Below are 19,898 nucleotides of genomic sequence, written 5' to 3'. Positions count from 1 at the left end.
GTGGGTTTGTTGATTCTTACCACTAATTTAATTTCACCTGAGATTGGTTCCCTTCTTCATGTCTTAGTTACTCAGGGGCTCCTGTTGGTGGTTTGGGATTAGGTACCCTTTGTGAAAGCCTTCCTTGACCAGCATTTTAGATCTGGAGAAGTCATGAGAACACCTGGAGAAAGAGTATCTTAACAGAGAAGAGAATTCTACCCTTGAAGGAGTTGGCCTCAGAAGAGGAGCTCATAAATGTGCCTGAAGAGGAATGTTGGGAAGCTGAAGGAAGCCAGAACTGGTAGTGTCATGGAAGCCAAGAGAAAAGGATGAGAATCATGAAGGAGGAAGGGTTAATGGAGTCAAAGGAGCTCAGTGAAAGAAGATTGACAAGTGACAATTCGATGTGTCCACCTGGAGATGGAGCATCAGTGGCACTGGCAATATGGGACTCCTTGCAGGGGGTAGAAGTCTGGACACACCAGCTCAAGAAGTAAGCTGGATGAGCAAGTGAAGGCATGGAGGGCAGATGCATTATGTTTGCAAATATTCTCTTATGTAAGCATTTTGTCAGCTTCCATCTAGGAGCACCTCCTATGCTCCTAGGAACTGAGGATACAGAAATAAACAGGACTGACTCCTTTTTTTAAAAATGTGAAACCCATGAAGAAATAATACAGAGATGATGGATGGTTGAATAAATGAACAAATGAATGGATGAAATCTCCTTGGGTAAAATGCCCAGCACAACTCCAGGGCCCAGCACACAGATCTGGAGTAGGATATTCCCAGCTCTCATACTTCAAAGCTGTGTGACCTTGGGCAAGTGAACTCACCTCTCTGGGCCTTGGCATCATCACCTGTTCCCTGGAGCTATGATACCTGCCAACACTCCAGGTTCTTTGGTGAGAAGGAGCAGTGAGACCCCATTGATGGAGAGATCAGTGTACAGCAGTGTGAGTATGGGAGGTTACCCTTGGCTGACAAATCCCCCAGGGAGCTGTGAGTTTGATCTTTTTTGTTTTCATACAACACACCTGACCAGGTGGATGCCTTCTTTTTTTTTTAAGAAGGGAAAAAGAGAATGGGAGAAAGGGTTGTGTCTGGGGGTGGAGGAAGGAAGGAAAAGGGGAGGAGGGAGAAAGGTGGGTGGATAACTGCGGCGGGAATGTTCCTGAGCACTCACTGTGTGCCAGCCCCCATTCTTGGCTCTTGAACCCTGTCCATTCATTTAATCCTCCCATTAGTCCAATGAGGCAGGTGCTGTTACCATCCCTACTTTGCCAAAAGGGAAATGAAGCAATCTAGCCCCACGGGATAGCACCTGGGGAGCAGAAGCAGGACAGAATCCCGGTGGCAGTGAAGGGGGTGCCTGTCTGAGCAGACAGAGCCCAGCATCAGGAGCTCACAGCCTTGGGTCAGGGCCCGAAACTGTCACAGACTTGTGTGCAACTTCTGCTCTCCTCAGACCTCTCTTCAGACCTTAATCACCTCATCTGTGCAGTAAAGGGCTGAGCCCTGCTGTCTTGAGTTACCCAAAGGCTCCTGTCTCATGGCCTCTTCCTCTCCTGACTGGGGCTAAATGCCCCACCTGGTCAGCCCCAAGTCAGTGCTGTCCCCAGGCCCCTGGCACCCAAGGAGACACCTGCCTAATAGGGGGAGCCCAAAGCTATGGTCTGGAACTTAGGCCCTGCCCCCTGCCCAGCCCCTGCCAGAACCTTCCTCTCTACCTTTGCTTCCATTTGAGCCCCTGGGGAAAAACCTACTCACATGTCACCCTCTTGCTAAAGAATCTTTGGTGGCTCCCTACTGCCCTCCAAAGTATCAAATCTCTCAGCCCAGCCCTCAGTCAGGGTCTCCTAATCTTACCTCTCCAACTAGACTGCTGGCAATCTCCCCTAAACTATTCCAACCAGCCACACAAAAGACTTCTTTTTCCTTTGGATTTTCCCACTGCTGTGTCTTTGCGTGGGCAGTCCCTCTGTAGGCACATGTCCTATTCAGGCCTAGTGAACGGCTCCTCCTGAGTTAGCTAACAGGGCTTGCTAACCTGTCTTGCCACAGTACATTTTGAGTGATTACTCCAGAGCTCCTTGAGGCTGGGGGCCAGGTCTGGCACTCTCTGTACCCATGTACCCTCATCACCTCCCCAATGCCAGGAGTAGAATCACGTGGTGGTGGAAGCTCTCAGCAAAGAAGCAACAGGGGATAATACTCAGTGGAAGCCCGGTGTCCTAGTCGCGGAATATCAGGCAGCGGAGACTTAGTGTCTAGGCCTAAGGAGCCTCCAAATCTGAATGAATTAGAAGCCAGAGTCCTCCCTCCCCCACACCCAGAGCATCCCAGAAGACATCAGCCAGGAGGCTTTGGAAAATTGGCATACCTGTGCTGGTTGCTGCCAACTGTTCATTCTTCTATTAAAAGCTGCCACCCTGTGCCCATTTCAAGGATTCACAGAATTGCATCAGTCAGCAGTTAAGGAAAGGCTCAGCTTACCGCGGATCTCCCTGGGGCCTGTCAGGAGGACTCTAAGTGCTTCTTCCAAGTGTGAGATTTCCTTGAGATCAAAATTGTGCCCATATCTTGGTTGTGTGCCAGGGTCAGGAAGAGGAGCCTGGCATGGGGCCTATTTACTTGGCTTCCAGGAGACTCAGATCTCTCTGTCTGGCCCCAAGTGGATGGCACTGTCAGGAAGGAGGTGAGGATCTGGGAGACGAAGCAGTGCCAGGGCAGAGACAGGAATGGGGAACCCCAGAGGTGGCCCAGGTATGGGCTGGAGGTAAGATGGGGTCACCTGAGGCAGGCCACTGCAGGTCCCAGGAGCCCTTGAGCTGGACTGGCCTGAGTCAGTGGGGCTTTGGGCCAGGAAGTCACATGGCAGCAGGTACAAAGGCCCCCGATTTCCAGGACACTGTGGCTGGACCCTTCCCTAGCTGTGTGCCATGGACAAAGCCCTGTAAATAATGCGACCCCTACAGATGGCTGCAGGAATTATGTGTGAAGTGAAGTAAGTGCAGTTCTCAGCTCAAGGCTGCTACATAGAAAGCGTTCCGTCACTGGCAGTAAGTAACAGTGCCTGAAAAGGTGGAGGAATGGGAGGGGGCTTATGAACAGGCACTGTGCTGAGAACTTTAGTCCTCATAACAGCCATTTCACAGATTAGGCCCAATATCCCAGCAGGTATTTTCTCCCCAGAGAAAATGTTCCACTAGGCCCCAGCATCTTGAACTCCTCCAAGTCACCTCTCCATGTCCACGGCTTGGCTCCAGCCTCTTCCATGGTCTCTTGGCCTCCATCTCACCCCTCCAGTCCTGTCAGCTTGCTCTGCAATGCTTCTGCCCCCTAGAACCTTCAGTGGCTCCCCATTACCTGCAGAACAAAGAACAGGCCCTCCTTTGGCATTCCAGGTGACCTTGAAACCTGGCTATATCCTCCTCTCCAGACTCCTCCTCCATTCTCATTGTCCAAATGGTCCATGTACTCTGCCCCTCCTCACCTAGCTCACTCTGTTCCATCCACCTGACACTGTGCAGCCTCTCTGGAAATCCCCTTGACTCTCCAGGCACCATCGAGCACAACCACCTCCATGATGCCTTGCTGTTCTTCCCAGTCTGGTGGACCCTCTCCTTTCCTGGACCTCTATGATATTTGCCCGCCCTGCCCTGACAGCCTGTACACATATAGAGAATTTGGGGTTGGAGCAGCCAGGACTAGGTAGGTCCTTCTGCCTCTCTTATCCTCCATCTGCCCATCTATAAAATGGGAGTTGAGACCGCCAGCTGCTCCCTAGGCCTGCTGGAAGAATTAAAAGAAGGCATAGAGGTAAAAATGAGCTTTATCATCCAACTTCTAGAAACTTGTGAGGGCCACCCCTGGCATTGTCTCTTCAACAGCCATTCCCCTTCCTCCTGGCCAAAAGAACTCTGATATAGGGGGAGGGAGCAACATGCCCCACCCCAGGGGACAATCTTGATTGGTCTAAGGCAGTCCCAGCCATCCCATGTCCCATAGCCAGTGACAGGCCTGGGGTGGCCATGTGACCAGGTTCTAGGTAATGAGACAAGAGGAAGTCTGCTGAGGGGCATTTGGGAAAGGTTTTGCTCCTGGAGAAAAGAGAGGGACAGCCATTGCTCCTCAGGGGAGGCAGCCACTGACCCATTTCTCCCAGCTCAGGGCACTTGATATCTGGACCTGCAGCCACCATCAGGGTCCATGAGGGAAGGTGTCACTGACGTGCTGAGGATGGCATTTTGGAAAGTCAGAAAGTACAGATCAGAGCTGAGACCTGAGTGACAAAAGTCAGCCATGTGTCAACCTAGGGGAAGGGTGTTGAAGACAGAGGGAACAGCCAGTGTAAACACTCCAGGCAAGGAGGGGCTTGGTGTATTCCTGTACTGGTGAGGAAGTGTGTGTGTGCATAGGAATGTGGGGCTGGAGTAGGGAGAGTGAGGGGAGAGTGACAGGGGAGAGATCAGGGATGGCAGGGGTTGGATGATATAGGACCTTATAGGTCACAGCCAGAACTGTAGATTTTATTCATTGTACCCCCAACTTGTCATTATGAAAATGTCCTAAAATACGGAAAAATTTAAAGAACATAGAATAAACACTGATATATATTTCACCTAGGTTAAGCACTTAATATTCTGGCATATTTGCTTTATCTGCATATACATGTGCTTTTTTTTTGCTCAGCATTTGAAGATAAATTGAAGACTGCATGAGTCCTAACTCCTACCTGCTTGACCATGCGCTTCCTAGGAGCAAGGGCGTTTCTCTGTGTAGGCACATTTCCAGAGAAAATTAAAATAATTCCTTAATAGTTAACCCATATTCAAATTGTCCCCTAAAACATTTACATAGCTGGGTGTTCCATTCTTCCCTCTTCCCCTTTCTTTCCTCTGCTGGACCCAGGATCTAAAGAGGTTTACACATTGCACTTGCTATGCCAAGTTCTTTTAAACTAGAACGTTGACAATTTCCCCTGCCATTGATGTTTTAAAGTTCATTCGTTTGATTACTTTATTAAATGGAGGTATGTCACTCACACAGTGAACAAGTATTAAATATGCTGCTTGGTGAATTTGTACACATGTAATCACCATCCAGATCGAGTTGCAGAACATTTCCATTCTTCCAGAAGTTTCCCTTGAGCTCTTTCCAGGCAATCCCTGCCCCAGCCTGAGGTAAGAACGGTTCTGATTTCTGTCACTACAGATCGGTTCAGGTTGTCTTAGAACATCATAGAGATAGAACCATACCACATGTTCTCTTGTGTAAGGCTCCGGTTACTCAGCATGACGTCTGACTCACTCTGTTGCTGTGCTTATCAGCTCTGGTTGTCCTGCTGAGGGACATTTGGCGTGTGCTGGCGATAGGGAATGAGACGTTGGCTCTCCTGAAGGGCTTGGGACAGTTGTGGTGTCTGCTGGTTTCCTTGTGGTGTGGCTTAACTGGTTCCTCTCTCTCCTGATTTTATATGAACTGAAATGCCTTGAATAAGCGGAGTCAAGACTTCATAGGTCAGGCTGTTCTTCTCATGGCCCATCCCACCCGGAGGCCCAAAATGTCAGGTGGTCCTGCTGTTAGTGGTAAGGTGGTGACCTCAGATCATTCCAGTGTTAAGGTAAGTTTTAGTTTTGATGTCAGGGTCAATGGAGTGTTTTGGGCAGGGGAGGGATGTGATCCGATTTACCATTTGTAAAGGCCACTTTGAGTTCTACTTGGAGAAGAGACTGCAGAGAGGCAGGGGCAGAATCAGGGAGACCTATGAGGAGGCTCCTGCACCAGTCCAGGCAGCAGTGCAGTTGGGGAGAAAGGCTGGCTTCTAAGGAGAGTTGTGCCAGCCCCAGCATCTACATGTAGTACTAGAGGGCAGAGGCCCATGGTGGGTTCACCTCTGTGTGCCTAGCACACAGTGCCCAGCCTAGGGTTGGCAGAGAGAATGTCCCAGTTTTACCTGGGTGTGCCTGAATTCAGGGAAATTAAATTTTTGGGTTTGATGCTGCAGTGAAAAAACAGAACAAGAGTCTGACCTGGTTACCCAGCAGGCCTTGCAGCAGTTTCTGATTAATAACACATTCAATCCTTCTACCTGAATGTCACGAATCACCAGGGAGGCCTCTCTGCCTTTGGGCAGCACCATTCACTTTGCCCCAGAGTGACAAATAATGTTGAGGGCAGTCATGTCTGCCTCCTGGGGACAGGAAGTTCTCAGCCTGGGGCCTGGGACAGAGAGCTATCTCCCCTCCCAGGGGCTCAGTACCTCCCCTGCTTTGTCCAGGGGATGAGGGTTAGGCTCCTGGGTCACCTGTACTTGGAAATTTGTTGCCCAGCAGCCTAGGGAACAACTCCTGCCTGAAATCCTGCTGGCTCAGAGGAATGTGGAGGGACCCAGGTTGTCAGTAATCCATCACAATATAACAAATTACCCTAAACAATAATAAACATTGGTAACAACTCATGCTTTCTTTGTGCCAGGAATTTGGGAGTGGCTTAGCTGGGTGTTTCTGGCTTGGAGAGGTGGTGTGGTCTCTCATGAGGTCACTGTCAAGGTGTCAGCTGGGACTGCTGTCACTGGAAGGCTTGACTGGGGCTGGGGGCTCTGCCTTCAAGGTGGCCCACTCACAGGGCTGGCAAGTCGGTGCTGGCTGTTGGTGGGAGGCCTCGGTTCCTTTGCACAGGCTGCTGCCCCCATGGTGGCTGGTCACCCCCAGAGGAAGTGTTCCCAGAGTAAGGCGGAAGCTGAAACGCCATATGACTTAACCTCGGAAGTCGCACACTGTCATTTTTGCAATATCCTATAGGTTGCACAGGTCAGCCCTATTTGGTGTTTGAGGGAACAACACAAGGGTGTGACTCCCAGGAGAGAAGCACTGGGACCCTTCTTGGAGGCACATGGACAATTAAAAATCTCAATGAACAGGCAAGAACCTTACCCACCCTCTGGTCTACCTGACCACACTCCAGTCATCCTGTGTGCCAGGCTCCGGGTGTGTAGGGGTAAGCAGGCCTGGCCTCAGTCAAGCAGAGAAAGAATGCCATCCATTCAGAGGATTCACTAGGGGAACAAAGCCTTACGGACCATCCAGGGATAACAAAGTCACCAAACTCTGATGGAGCCTCCCGAGCCTCAGATACATAGCTGGACATGCCAGGAGTCCTGGAATGAAGGTCAATGGGACCCAGGAGGAGAGAGAAAGTTCACTAGCCCAGAAGCAATCAGGGAAGGCCCAGGAGGAAGTGGCATTCCAGCTGGTTTTGACATCCAGGAGAATTAGGCAAGTGGGGAACAGTGTCAGGAGCCAGGAGCCTCTACCTCAGCTCTGTAAGTGGATTCAGGAGCCCAAACACCCGCAGGTGCAGTGCCCCTCAGTCTGGCTCTCTGGAGTGCTCTGGGCTGCAGGGGCTGGCCTGCCTTCTCCACCAGCAGGAGACTCCCAGGCCCAGGGCTTCTGGCGGGAGGGTGGGGTGCACTTGTACAGCTCAGCCTCTGTGCTCAAGGTTAACCATATGACTGATTAGTGGGGCCCCGTGAGTTGTATGGGGAGGGATTTTCAGGGATTGCTGTGGAGCACTGTCCCCAAACCTGATTTCTTGGCATGCGGGAAGCTGTGGAGGCCCTGGCCTCCTAGTGGGCTAATGGGGACCCTGAGTCCCAGAGCCCCTATGCAGCCTCTCCCCCTTTCACCCCTGACACCAGTAAAGACCACAGTGGTTGAGACCAACCTTTGCTGAATGAGTGCCTCAGTGAGCCAGGCATTGTGCTGAGCACTTCGTGGGATCATTGCAATGAGTCCTTGCTGCACTCCACGCAGGGTGTTCCCATTTCATAGGAGGAAACAGTTCAGCGATGTCAAGTCCGTTGCCCAAAGGCACATGTAACCCTAAAGCAAGTCCTGTCAAAACATACCCTCACAACCCCAGGATCTGCCTCTGCTCTCCCTCTCCTTTGCCACCATGCTGGTCCTGTACACCTTTATCACTTGCCAGGACAATGCACAGATGGGACAAGTGATACCGATAAAGGTCACACTTTAACAAACCTGTGTCTTGAATAAGTTGAACACACATCTTTGGGTACCTCTCAGTCTTGAACTTGGTGTTTATTGTTTAAAGTATATTTTTACTTTTTTACTATTAATATTTCAGATGTATCTACAAATAATTTATACCAAATGTTGTGTCTTTAATCTTTATTTACAGAGGACCACACTGAACACTTTCTTCTGACCTTGCCTTTTCTCCCTCTGCAGTGTGTTTCTGAAGTTCATTGAGTTCCTATATGGAATGCCAGCTCACTCATTTTTCACTGCTATATAGTACTTCACAGAAAGGCTCTAACTCGGTCTTTTGTTCCTGTGTTTTACTCTCACTGGTCCAGGTGGGTATGATTTTGGTTCCCATATTACAGATGAGAAATCAGGCTCAGAGAAGCTAAGGAGTTCATCTGGGATCAGCCAGCTTCTAAGTGTAGGAAATACCCCTATTGAGCCCCAAATGACATGACTCGCACACTTTGTTACATTAAGTTCCATGAGCAAAAAGGGGAAGAGACCCATGCAGCCAGGCTAGTCCTGGGGCCATCTCAGCCTTTGAGGGCAGCCAAGAGAGGGGCCTTGATTGGCATCGATTGGGAAGGTGGCTTAGTGGTCAGAAGCCACACCAGCCAGGGGTAGTGGGGGAACACAACACACAAGCCACAGGGTGGACCGGCTCCATCAGATACCTCCTTCCCAGGACGCTGGCTAAGAGAGTCTTGAGAGAGGTGCCACTCTAAGCCTTAGTTTTCTCATCTGCAGTTTGGGGATAATCATTGTACCTGTTCAGAGGAAGCTTTGAATATTGCTTGGGAGCATTTGAGACTTAATGATCCTAAGGTGCTTCTAATTCCAGTTTTGTCCAGATTCATTCATTTATTCAGCAAACATGCTGGGCATCTTCTACAGGCCAAGTGCTACCCGGGACACTGCGGATCCACCAGTGACTAAGAATGAGGCATCAGGAGGGCAGAGGACACAGCCACAGCTTTGGAGGATAGAGTCTAATCACAGATAGGGAACTGGCTGTGTGGGCCTTGGCTGCCCAACCCTCTCTACACCTCTGTTTCCTCCCCTGTGGGTAGGTTTTGTGAAGTGCCTAGGCCCTCATGTGGCTACAGGGTGGTGGGCCATGCCTTCCCTCCCTGATCTGGGCAGAGCATAGCCAGACCCCCAGTCAGAGGTAAGCCCACAGGGGCCGCAATGAGCATCCTGGGTCCCAGAGCCGTTGGCACCATCCTCATGCTGGGTGGGCCCATGGGTGCAGCCATGGATACAATCAGGCAGTCAGCTTATGCCCCAGAGATGCAGGCACGTCACCCCCAAGGGTGGGGGCCCAAAGAAACCCCCCTTCCATCCCCTCCACCCTTCCCTTCCCATCGCCACCATCCCACTCCTGTGGGACAGGCAGCTGCTTCTCCCAGAGTCTCCACGGCTGCTCCCACCTGCACACCAAGCAAAGACCATCAATCCTTGGCGTCTGGCATGGGCCCCTGTGCATCCTGCCAGGGTCGGCTGCTGCCAAGGGAGCCTGCCCACCCTCATGTCTTCACTCAGGCATGAGGCACCAGCTTGACACAAACACAAACCAACAGGAAGAGCCAATTCAGGTCACCGTCAGAGATGGCTCAGGGCTCAGACCATGGCAGGCCCTGCTGGGAAATCTTTTCTGGGTGTCACCAAGTACCAAGGGCTCTGTTGATCCTTTCTACCCTACCCCTATTGGTTTATCTACTTCAACCTCCAAATTCTGCCTCCCAGGTCCCCCCTGCCTTCAGGAAGACCCAATCTGGCCAAGTGAGGGTCCTACCCTAGCTGTAGATACAGCAGATTGATTAAAAAATGTGGAAATTGGGTCAGACAGCCAGGGTCTGATTTGGCACTGCCACTCTCAGGCTGGGGGCCTCTGGGCATGTTGTGTGCCCTTTTGGAGCACCAGTGTGGGATTTGATGGGATGATGGAGGGGGCAGGGTGCTGCAGAGAGGCCGGCCCCAGAGTCCAGTAAGAGGAGAGTGTGTTGCTGGAGGAGCTCCCACCCGTGATCTGGGGCCAACACTGACAGCCAGAGAGGGCAGGCCAGGCTGGGGGCTGCAGGCTGAGCTGGTGCGCTGGTAAGTGCCTGAGGGGGTGGCAGAGAGAGGGAGCCAGGGGGAGACGGGACAAGAGAGGGAGAGACAGAGACAGAGGAACTGAGACAGAGGCAGCCCGCAAGAGAACCAGAGAGAGGGTGGAGGGCGGGGCAGGGAGAGGGGATGATGGCCATCAGGATGGGGAACCCAGAAGATTTCTTCAAAGAAGAGGCATTTCATCTGGCCCTGGAGGATGCCTGTGGAAGAGTCAGATGTGGGGGCCAGGGAGGGCCTGGTGAGAGGCTGAGCGGGCCAAGGATGGGGGTGAAGGGACCTGTTGCTTGGTGTGCTTCATGCCGGTAGGCAGGCCACATCCAGAGGGTTCTGGTGCCCACCGCCCCATGACGAGGAGCTCAGGCTTCTTCTCCTTTCCTCCCTGTGCCCGCTGCCAGGGTGTTAGCCCACCCACCATTTTGCATTTAAATAGGTGGGCTGAGCTTTTTGCCAGAATTTCACAGATTTGTATCATGGTAGAGCTGGCAGGAGCTTTGAGGTGAAATCAGTTCCCATGTGGGCAAACTGAGGCACAGAGAGAGTCAGAGACTTACCGGTGATCACCAGCAGAGGTGGGTGAGGGTCCTGATCTCCTGCCTCTGGATGGGATTGTTAGCAAGATCACACCGTCGGTTGGTGGGAATTTCCTGAGCTCTTTCTCTGGAGCAAACACATGTAGGATTGGTATCTCCTCAGCCAGAGGAATGAGAGGCTGAAGCCTCTTTTGCCTTGCCAGTGGTTTGAATCATAATTATAACAACACTAACAAGTGACTGGGGGAGAAGGAGGCTTATGGCACCCACTCTGTGCCAGGCACCATTCTGGGCACTTACAAACATGAATGAATTCATATTTCACCATAGCTCTATGAAAGGCGCAATTATCACCACTTCATAGAAGAGGAAAGGGCAGCACAGGGAGAGTGTCAGGAACTGGACACCTGGCTGTCACCAGGGCCCTTCCAGGAGAGTCATTAGCCCCATTTACAGAGGGCGCTTGACTTGTCCAAGGCCACACCATGAGGACACGGTGCTCCCAGGCTCCCAGAGCTCACACACGGGGGGGAAGGGTGGGGACTGAAGGGTGGGAAACGTGGGGCCTCTGAGAGTGCAGGCCAGGGAGGGCTGTGGGCCTGTGGAGATCCCCAAGCAAGGCCCCATGAAAGAGGGACCACAGAGGCGGAGAGAATGGCAGAGAAACTGAGGCACACAAGAGGCGTCTGCCTCCCAGACCGCCTCTTCCCGGTGGTCCCACGTGCTCTCCCTTGCCCTGAAACTTCTGAGTCCCTCCTACAAGCCTTGTATTTAAAGGCTATTTCAAGATTCTGCTGCTGTTTCAAGGGTTTAGCGGTTGTTGGAGCTGGAGAGAAGGAGAAGGAGGGAAAGATAAGAGCTGCAGAGCCTTAGAGGCCCTGTGGGTGGCCCACTCAGTGGGGGTGGGAGGCGTTCATTACTCTGCTGAGTGATCTTAGTCAAGACTCAGAGGCCTCAATGGTCCTGGTTGGCCAAGGTGGTCTCTGAGATGTTTCCAGCTAGATGTTTGGTTGTGGGGATGCTCATATGTCTGAGTGGCAAGGAGCCACTGATGTGTGCCTCATTTTCCCAGAGATAGAGAGAGAAATAAACCCACATAGAGAGTAGGTACCACATAGGCAGACACGAGAACAAATGGGAAAGAGAGAGACAGAAGCAGTTATAGGCAGGGAGAAAAGTGGACATAACAGAGAAGGCAAACAGAGAGACATGGAGGTGGGGGGTGAGATAAATCAAGAGTGTGGGACTGGGGAGCACAGGATACCCAGCCAGACCTGCTCTTCCCCAGCAGCAGGCACAGGGCTCTTAATCCAGGGGCAGCAGGACGCAGCAGCTGAAGCAGCCCTGGCCTGTCAGGCCCCCTTCCCTGCCCACCACATCCAACTTGGGCCTGGCAGAGCCTGTTGCAGTGGGGAAAGGGGAACGGAGGGGCAAAGCCAGTAGTAAACCACCTGACTTTCCTCAATTCTGTCTGAGAAGTCAGAATTCAGTAATTGCTCCCTGTACATGTCAGGACAGGGCCACCTCCTCACTGTTCTTGCTGTCCCCTTCTTGCCCAATTCTCTGTCCTTAGAGGACCACTCACAGTCCCAAAGCCACGTCCCACCTCCGGACCAATGCAAGGATTGCCTCCATGGCTTAGAATGCTCTGAATCACTGTTCCTCCCTCTCATGTAAGATGCTGTGATGGTTAATTTTATGCGTCAACTCGGCTGGCACACAGTACCCGAATTTATGGTCAAACATTATTCTAGATGTTTCTGTGAGTATTTTTGGATGAGATTAAATTTATATCAGTGGACTTTGGGTAAAGTGAATTGCCCTCCATGTGGGTGGGCCTCACCCAATCAGTTGAAGGCCTGAATACAACAAAAAGACTTGCCTCTCCTGAGCAAGAGGGAATTCTGCAGCAGATGTTTTTAGATTTGAGCTACATCAGCTTTCCCTAGGTCTCCAGTCCGCCAGCCTGCAGATTTTGGACGTGTCAGCTTCCATAATCACATGAGCCAATTCCTTAAAATAAATCTCTCTTTCTATATATATATATATGCTTTTTGTTGGTTCTGTTTCTTTGCAGAGCCCTGATCATACAGATGCCCTTCAAAGGGCACCTCCTCCAGGAAGTCTTCCTTGATCCCTAAGCAGAGTCCTCCACTTTTTCTGGTTTATCATAGCTGATGGATATGCTGCCTCAGAGCGTTTGTTACATCATAAACCCAGTGAATTATAAGTCATTCTCCCTTACCAGGAGGGAGTCCTGGATATTAGGGACTGGAGACAGTTCACCCAGCTCCTTAGCACAGCATAGCACCTAGCACAGAAGAGGTGCCAGTTGGATGGATGGATGGATGAAAGGATGGGTAGATGGATGCATGTATTGTGGAAGGAAGGAAGAATGGATGACTAGATGGATGGACAGATGGGTGGGTGGATGGCCTGTGGAGTGATAGGTAGGTGGATGGATATGTGAATGGATGGAAAGATGGAAAGAAGGGTGGATGAATGGATGGGTAATGGGTGTGTGTGTTGATGGATGTATAGACGGACAGATGGATAGAGAGGTGGATGGATGGATGGGTGGATGGATGGACAGAAGGACAGATGGATGAGTAGCTGGGTAGGTAGATAGATAAATGAGGTAAAGTCCTTATCAAGCAGCTCCCAGATGGGTAGGAGAGCTACCCTTGTTCACAACTCACTTCCACCCCAGGCAGAAAGGCCCAGGGGCCCCAGAGAGGAGCCTGCAGATTCCCAGAAGGAGTGATCTCTCCTTAGCCAGTGGGAGTCCCATTCGATCCCTTCTACAGAGGGTCTACTATGTGCCTCGCTTGTGCTAAACGCAGAATAGGGCAGCAGGTGTGGGGTTTGAAATGATCCAGCCTTGGACTCAGTTCTGCTATGTCTTAGCCTGTGGATTTGGGTAAGTTACTTTTCCTCTCTGGTCTCAGTTTCCTCATTTGAAATGGATAGATTTAGAGATCACATCACCACTTGGGTTAGTACATGGTACTGGAGTGCTTGCAGGTCTTAGCTTCCCCATGAGTAAAATGGGGGTAATACCAGTCCCTCTCCTGTGGCGTTGTTTTGAGGATTAAATGAGTGAATACATAGAAAGCACCTGGAATGGTGCTTGGCATAGAGTCATTGCTCATAAACATTAGCTGATACCTTTGTCACATTGCAGTTGAGAAGAGAAAATGAAATCATGCTGGAAATGCCTCTTGGCTGGGTGCCTAGAGCACTGGAACTGCTTGATACATTATCCTGTTTCCCAGGTAGGGAAACTGAGGCTTTAAGAAGAAAGGCAACTTAGCCAAGATCAGGAAGCAAGTAAGCGGTGGAGGCTGTGATTCAGATGCAGGCCTGGCTGACCACGAGCTCTCAGTTCTGCCCAGGATGGTGGCAGGCCCAAGGCCTTGAAGCCAGGGTGACATTCCAGCAGGTGACAGGATGGGGCTGGCCCAAGTGGCTTCTGGGCTGGAGGCCCAGCTGAGAAAGCACAAGGCATATCTGGGGAATTACACATCACAGGGCCTGGCCAGGACACCAGTGGGGACAGCAGGAGAACAGCTGAAAGGGGGTAAAGGCAGTGAAGCGCCATGGAAGGCGGCAAGCTGGGAGGAGCTGGTCAGATATGGGGTTTAGAAGCCATACTCTGTCCTTGGTGGAGGTCAAATGAATGGGGTGGCACGTTGGGCTGTGGAGCTGAGTGGTGAGAGGTGCTGGGCCTCCCTGCCAAGGTAGCTATGTGCATTAAAGGATGGTATGAAGTGAATTTTTCCAGAAATTTTAAAACCAAATACAGGGCCAGAAATACCCTACAGAAGGCAGGATTTCCTCTCTGTTTTGGTCTCACAGATGATAATACCAGAGAACACAGTCGTGGGAAGCTGACTGTGTGCCAGGCACATGGCTGAGGAAATCACTACGATAATGTCATGAGGAAGCAGCCGTTACTGCTGCCACTTTGCAGATGCAGAGACTGAGGCACAGATAGTTGAGTGACCTTCCCAAGGCCACCCGGTTGGTAACCTAGGTCTGTCTGGCCTCTGCTATCCTTCCTTGCCCCAGCCGACCTGCAGGTGGCATGTACTGCCCTTGGTTCCCATACTGTGGGATGTTCAGAGGGGTGGGGGGGATGGGTGGATGGCAAAGAATGGGAAAGGCCTTCTGGGTGAGGGTCCCAGCTGAGGAAAAGGCTGAGAGGTGGGAGTGAGCTGAGGAGGGTACAGGGTACAGTGGAAGCCTCTGGGGCCCTATTGCCCTGCAGTCGGGCATTGAGCCAGCCAATGAGCAGTACTAATACACGTGGTAATGACAACATATTTGAAGACAATAGCTCCATTTCTCATCACGGCTTGTGCAGTCAGAACAGCCTTATGCTCGCTTCACGTGCGAAAGGTAGGTATCATTGCCCATTTCACAGATGAGGAAACTGAGGCTTGGTTCAGGGACAGGGAACCTGGGGCTTTTGGAGTCAGGGTGGTGGTGGCATGCTGGTGGGAGGAGGGTGCAGGGTCCGAGAACTGTTCCAAGTAACAGGACGAAGCCTGGGAAATCTGATCGCATGTTTACCAGCCTAGAGATTAAAGCCGGTGCTGCCAGGGGCTCCCCAGGGAGGCAGGCAGGTAGCAGCAGGCCTCCCGGAGTGGGGTGGGGCAGGGGGCCTGGGCCAGTGGTTCCCAGGCGTGATTTCTGCAAGTCACCAGGTTTATCCACCACGCTTGCTCTTTGTCAACTCACTGCTTAAATCATCTACAACAGTAGAAGGTAACCCTGACCATGCTCTGGACCCAGCTCCAAGCACTTTGTATGCATCAACCCTCATAATAGCCCATAGGTTGGACAGGGGTCCTGGTCTTATCATTACACTGTGCGGGTGGAGAAAATGAGGCAAAGAGAACTGCCTGACAGCACCTGGCAACAAAGAGGTGGAGCTGGGATTTGAACAGGGACCACCTGGCCCCAGAGTCCCTGGCTTAACCCCTCTGCTACCTGACACTGTTGCTTAGGCCAGCATATTTAAAATGGAAAAGCTGCATCACATCCAAGAATGGCTATTATAAACAGAAGGTACCAGAAAAACAAATATAGTAGAGACAAAAGGTGGCTTGACAATTTTCTCTGGATGCTATTCCCTGGGAGAGTTCAGAGCCAGAGACCTGTTCTTGGTTTGCTAAAAGGATGGGATACTAAGTGGCAGAGAGGCACCCCAGACATCCCGTGTCATGCTGCACCCTCCCAACTAAGTCAGGACTGGAGACAGTTGCCAAGGGAGGAGTTCTCCAGTAGGAGGATGCCTTTTCAATAGGGCCACGTCAGGTTCTGCATTTATAACTTCTAAAATCTTTGAGACAGTGCCGAACCTCCCACTTAACAGGTGAGAAAACGAGGCTCACAGGTGTGGGCCACTCTGGAGGTTGCCCTGCCAGGGTCGGGTGAGCAGGGGCGGCCGGCCTGCCCAGATTTCTGCTCAGACTCCCACAGGCAGGCACTTCACCAGGGCCTATCCATTCCACAGCCATCTGCAGGGTGACTGTCTCTTACTCAGTGCAGGGGGCCAGGAAGCTGCCCTGGGTGTGTGAGGCAGGGCCAGCCCACCGTCGGGGAGCTGGTGAGGGGGGACACACAGAAAGCTGTCCAGCACGACCCTTCAGACTCACCCTCACACTGTCCCCAGTACCTTGGGGAACCAGCTTGCCATGTGGGCCTGCCTAAGAGGCAGTGAGAATTGGCCGCTTTTGACAGATGAGGAATGGGCTCAGGGTGGGAGTGTCTGCCCAGTCAGGACAGAACAGAGCCAGGATTTGGATCCCAGTTTGTGTGGCTTCTTATTCTCTGTGTTTTCCAACCCATCCTTTGAAGTGTTGAAGATCCCTTCCTTCCAAGAGGCCCAGAGAGGTAAAGGAACTGGCCTGAGGCTCCACAGCAGGTAAGTGACAGAGCTGGGATCTGAGCACAAGCTTTCTGGCTCTGGAGCCTGCTGTGGTATCATGAGCCTCTTTGTCCTTCTAAGTCATAGCAGGCCTTTTGAGACCCCCACATCAGAACAGACAGACACATCAACTCTCTACTATGTGGAAGATGCCCAGTCGGGAGAGTGTGGCCCAGGTGACAATGGCCAGCCCCATCTCCTGGCACTGCCCATGCCGTGTCCTCAGTTGTACCTTTTCCTTATAACTCTTGGCCCTGAACTTCTAGGTGTGTCACAGGAGAGGAGAGACTGACAGCCTTGGCCAGGCTCTGCCTGCAGCCACTGGGCCAGGTGGGGCCGGCCTCCAGCCAGCACCTGGTTCCCAAAGTCAGAGCACGCACCTCCATGCCACTCTGCCTGCTGATGGCCCAGGGGGTGGCAGGTGGGGTTCTCAGCCCTCAGGTGTGCTCTGCCCACACCTGCCTCTACCAGCCTATTGGAATGTAGAGCCTGGCAGCGCCAGGAGGTCCAGGTGTGGTGAGTGAGGCCTGAGCAGGGTGAGGAAGGGGGTCTCTCATGGGGAGCTGGGGGTGGCACTGGAACAAGTGATGATGTGTTCGAATCCTGGTGCTAAACTTCCTAACTGGGAAATTCTGGGCAAGTCTCTGGACCTCTCAGAGCCTCAGTATACTCATCTGGGAAATGTGGATGCTTATGTCAAACCCATAGTTTATGTTGTATTGAAACGAATTTGGAAAACAACTAGCATATATGTCAGTTATATCTCAATAAAGCTGGAAACAAATAAATCATTAAGAAATAAAAGAAATTAGAATAAATAAAAAGAAAAGAAACTAGCCAATGCTAGGCATGTGGTAGATGCCCATACATAATGGCTTCCTTCCCTGTGCGAACTTAGACCACTTTCCAACCTCAATTGGTATTCAACTCTGATCAGTGGGAATGATGGCTTGTAGGTTTGGGTTGAAGAGGATTCTGAGGATCAATCTGAGATCAATGGGATAAAGGTCACAATTAATGATGTCTGCCCTGGACGCAGGAGGGAATGGAGAGGTGAGTGTGCCGTGGATTTGTCCTCTTCCCTCCCAGCCTCTGCCTGTTTTCCCCTCCCACCTTGCCCACCCTCGTCCTCTCTTCTCTCCTCTCTGACTTGTCTTCTCTCTTTCTCCAGTTTCTATTGGCTTCGTATTCAGAAACATTCAAACTTTCAAAACATATCCAGAAACCATCTCCTTCTTACTGTATGCACTGCTATAGCCTGGTCCCACCACCATGATCTCTCTGGCTTCCTCCCTCATCCTTCCAGTCTCTTCCTCTCACAGGCTCAGAGGGATCCCATTAAACCCTAGGTCAGCTCTCACCTTCCTCTGTTCAGAAGTCCCTATGGCTCCCAAATTTGGGGTAAAAGCCAAAGCCCTCATAGCAGCCACAAAGCCTGAACAGTCTGACACCCATCATATCTGGGATCTTACCTTCCCATCCTGTTCCCCCTCATCTCTCTGCTCCAGCTGTGTGGGCCTCTTGCTGCCCTTCCCAAGTATAGGAACACCTCTGCCTCAGGACCTTTGCACTTGCTTCCCGAGCCTGGAATGCTCTTCTCCAAAACATTCAACTCTTTCACTTCTTTGGCCTCTATTCAAATGTCCTCTTGTCAGTGCAGCCTCCCCTGTCCCCCCCCACTCCCAACAGATACACATTCTCAGTCCCTCTCCTGCTTTATTTTTCTTATTAGCACTTGCCACTTCCTGATACACTGTGTATTTTCTTTATTTGTCTTACTTATTCCTCCTCTAGCTCTACCTCTGTGCTCATACTCTAAGCTCCAGTGGCCTCTGTGCTCCGTGTCACCTGGGCCCTCGAATACACTGTTTCTTCTATCAGGAAAACAGCTCCTCCCATCCTCCATCTGGCTAATTATTCTCCATCTTTCAGGTGTCTGCTTAGACATCCCTTGTTTCTGGAACAGACCAGATTGTGAGCCCTCAAGCACAGCAGGCATATCTGCTGCATGTGTCATCATGTCCACTGTGTGGCTGGGGCCCTGGCATGCAGAAGGCACTCAATAAATGCACAGAAAAAAGTTTGCTCACTCTTGGAAGAAAAAAAAAAAAACACAACACTCCTAGATCCCTTTCTCTTTCCACACCCCTGCTCTCATGTTGGTGCTGGGGTGGGGGGTGGAGGGTAGGCATTATCTAACTGTATAGATGGATATTGTTCTTTACAAGCACTTTTGTGTTCTCATTCCCTAACTGCTCTGTGAGACTAGCAGCGTAGAGGTTGCTATTAGCAGTGGCTCAGAGAGGTGAGGGCACACGCACCAGGTAGCACAGCTTCACCTTTACTGGATGACTAGAGAGCCACGTGGTGCGACTGAACGCCTGAGGGCAAGCTCATGGGAGCTGACGGGGCCCTCCCAGAAGTAACAGACAAAATAGGGTGTCAGGGGCTACACCACAGGATCTGAAGGAGTCCTCACAATCTGGGAACCTGAATTATTTGAGCTCAGCTGGTAAGAGGAAAGAGGAGGCAGGGCCCAGGGTATAAAGAGAAGAGGAGAAATCTGGGTTCTGCCCATGCTAACACCCTACTCCACCCTGCAATTCCCTCTGTAACCTCTGCATGGAATGTGCACACTCATTCCCATCAGAAGATCTCGCCAGAATATTCCAGGCCTTTCCTGTGGTCAGAAGGATGGATATTGGGCAGATTCTTTTCTCCTGATAGCCTTTGGAAGACCCGATGCAAGCATACTTGGAAAATTTCCCATCTTTCCTGCCCCAAACTCCTTTGGAATCACTTGTGGTCCATCTCACTTTTTCAGTACCATAGGGGAGTTTTCAAGACACTAACATTTAGAGCGTTAAAGGTAAAAACAGGTTGAAACCACAGTGTTGTTCATGTGAAACCTTCATAAGATTGTATATCAATGATTCCTTAATTTAAAAAAAAAGTCAAAACCAATTGAATTGTAAGTGTTTCCAATAAAGACAGAAACCGTCCCCCATGCTTTCAGCACTTTGCAGTTGCAACACACAGAGCTGAGCTTTCCTGACTGAGTCAGGCCATATCATCTACCAAAGCATGACTGTAAGACAGCAAAGTTTACAGACATTTGCCCCTGCACTGAGGGCCCCCACTCACTGTGCTTATGTAATTTCTGCACTTACCTTCCCTCTCTGTGGCATTTTATGTTTTCCAAGAATGGCTGCGACCATCTCCCATTGCACAAGCTCTTCTTATGATGTGACTTGAACACCCGTCTCTTTGAGAGGTGAGGTCCTT

At 51.1% G+C, this 19,898-nt stretch overlaps 1 long non-coding RNA gene across 1 annotated transcript; it reads left to right on the top strand.

Annotated features, from left to right (window-relative positions):
• Nucleotides 1-5,365: 5,365 nt before the first annotated feature.
• On the top strand, nucleotides 5,366-18,726 carry LOC130683055 (uncharacterized). The gene is made up of 5 exons (XR_008996669.1): nucleotides 5,366-5,608; nucleotides 8,238-8,365; nucleotides 16,544-16,610; nucleotides 17,570-17,666; nucleotides 18,546-18,726. It is a non-coding gene; the product is annotated as an uncharacterized LOC130683055 (long non-coding RNA).
• The last annotated feature ends 1,172 nt before the right edge of the window (nucleotides 18,727-19,898 follow it).

Source organism: Manis pentadactyla, chromosome 1 (assembly GCF_030020395.1).
Source record: "Manis pentadactyla isolate mManPen7 chromosome 1, mManPen7.hap1, whole genome shotgun sequence".
NCBI lineage: Eukaryota > Metazoa > Chordata > Mammalia > Pholidota > Manidae > Manis > Manis pentadactyla.
The sequence above is the reverse complement of the archived record's forward strand: the minus strand, read 5'-3'. Positions and strand labels throughout refer to the sequence as shown.